The following is a 2,516-nucleotide window of genomic DNA, read 5'->3' as shown; positions in this document are numbered from 1 at the left end:
GGGTAGCGGATTATTGTGAAGGAAATCCATTAGCACTAGTAGTGTTGGTTGCTTTCTTTCTTCAGGTAGAGGAAAAGAAGAGTGGGAAAGTGCTTTGGAAAAACTGAATCAGAGTCTTCACAAGGACATTTTTAGTGTGTTGAAATTAAGTTTTGATGGACTTGATGACACACAGAAGAACGTATTTCTTGACCTAACATTTTTCTTGAACGAAGCATGGAAGATTTCTTTGGATTGTACAAAACGCTTATATAATTCTTCTGCACGAATTGAGATAAGTGTACTTAGAGAGAGATCTCTCATTTCAGTGCATGAAAATGGTGATATTGAGACGCATGCTCTTCTAATGGACATGGGACTTGAAATTTGTAGGCAACAACTCATATCTAACCCTGAAAAACCCACTCGACTATGGAGGCATGAGGATATTTATAATTTTTTCAATAATGACAAGGTATTAATTTATTTATTATATTCTTTATTTTCTTAATATTTTATCCTTGTCCCTGCGCGGCCAGCTTGTGTATAAGTTTTGACCAATTTATTATTTATTTATTGTAAGATTGAGTGAATTTTTTGAATAAACTGCACGAAAGCGTATGCATTTAGATTTTTCTAAAAGAAATATATCTAATTGTTCTATTACTTGTTATTTGATCACTTTTTATATATTAATAATTTTGCTCCATATAATTTTATCGCTAGGGGCTGAGGCAATTCAGTGCTTATCATTAGACATGAGCAAGATAAAAAGGACCACATTGACAAGTAGTAATTTTCAGAAGATGTATAATTTAAAGTTCCTTAAATTGTACAAGTCAGATAGGAAAAAGCCTTCGAAAGTGAATATTTATGGAGATCTGGATTGTCTTCCTGAAGAACTAAAGTTCCTTTGTTGGGTTGATTGTCCTCTTCAATCTGTGCCATGGAGCTTTTGGGCAGAGAATCTTGTTCATCTTATAATGCCATACAGTCATCTCCAACAACTTTGGAATGGAAATCAAGCAAGTGCTTTAGTTTTCTTTTTTTCTGTCGTCTCAAGATTAAATTGTTTGCCTGTCTAATTTATTTAACAATGCTCCTTTCGTTCAGAAATTTCCAAATTTAAAGGAGATTGTTCTAAGCCAGTCCAAACATCTCATCGCACTTCCCGATCTATCTGACGTCCCACTCCTTGAAAGCTTAAGCGTAGATGGCTGCAACAATTTGAATCGAATCGATTCTTCAACTATCCTGGGCAAGCTTACCAAATTTACTCTTGAGTCTTGCGAAAGGTCACGACACATAAACTTTGGTGGCTCTATTATGAATGGGACAAGAAATTCTGGGTTAGTGACGGTCAACAATTTTCTTGATCTTAACGACTTCTCACTCACTAAAGCCACAACGAAGCTCTTTGTATCTGATGATGGCAAGATCATCACTGGTTTTGAATTCAAACTCATGTTTATGCCATTCTCAGAGAATTTAGCGTCCAAGTGCCGCATTAATATTGAGATTGTGAACTCAATATTGAGGACACAAAGTTTGGCGCTCTTACTTCCCTTTGTTAGGACTGTTCATTGGTCGGAGAGTCCAATTGAGTTTGGAAATTTCAAGCAACATTTTGACTATGATCTTCACTATGATTCCTTCTTCTATAGTGAGAGGAGCCAAATAAAAATAAAAGGAGTGGCGGAAGTGAAAAAGAAAGCACCAAGCGGGCCATTAATAGTAAGAGATGTCGTGGTTGATGAATATTGAAGAAGAAGAAGATGAGGATGATAAGAATGATAGATTAACAAGAGTTCCAAACGACATGGCTCGCTGGTCATTGTTGACAGAAGTGTCGCTAATGAAGAGTGATATTACTGGAAGTGCAGGTTCGAGCATTCCTGAAGTTTTGGATTCTGAGGGCACTTGCAGGACATGAAAGTTGCGAAGGTTCTCAAACTCTGAAGGATATAAGACTGTGTTTGGAAGTTCCAACCAGAGATTGGTGTGGCCGCGACTTTTGCGTCTCATATTGTCATCCTCCTGGATGGCTCAGAGCCGTGGCCAGCGATTTATGGCCAATAACAGCGCTCTTCGTTTTTGGGACTGATATTGTCTTTTGATTATTGTCTTCACTGCATATCAAAAAATGTAATAAGCCTGTGGAGGTCGAATCAAAATGGTCATTTGAGCCACACAACTTTCTCTCCTCGTACCACCTTCATCACCTGGGTTGATGAATCAGAGCATATGGAGGCTATATATTATTCAAATCATAACTTTCTGATGTGACAGTGAAAATGGAGGCGATGATGATAATGGTGACAATAATCCCATGTCTGAAACTGAAATGAATTAAATTCAGTTTGTTTGGCTCATCCTACTTTTTACCTCGGTTATGAAAGGCAACTAACTGATTGCTATCTTAGTTTTCACCCCCCGGGGGGGGGGGACTGTATAGAAAACCAAGCGTACACATTTCTATTTTGGACATATGTGTGTGTGATATGATTACACCAACTTTCAGTTATGCATTACACAAT

Source organism: Neltuma alba, unplaced genomic scaffold (assembly GCF_004799145.2).
Source record: "Neltuma alba isolate B1F8T4 unplaced genomic scaffold, ASM479914v2 tig00002315_pilon, whole genome shotgun sequence".
Classification (NCBI taxonomy): Eukaryota; Viridiplantae; Streptophyta; class Magnoliopsida; order Fabales; family Fabaceae; genus Neltuma; species Neltuma alba.
Note: the sequence above shows the minus strand (reverse complement) of the source record.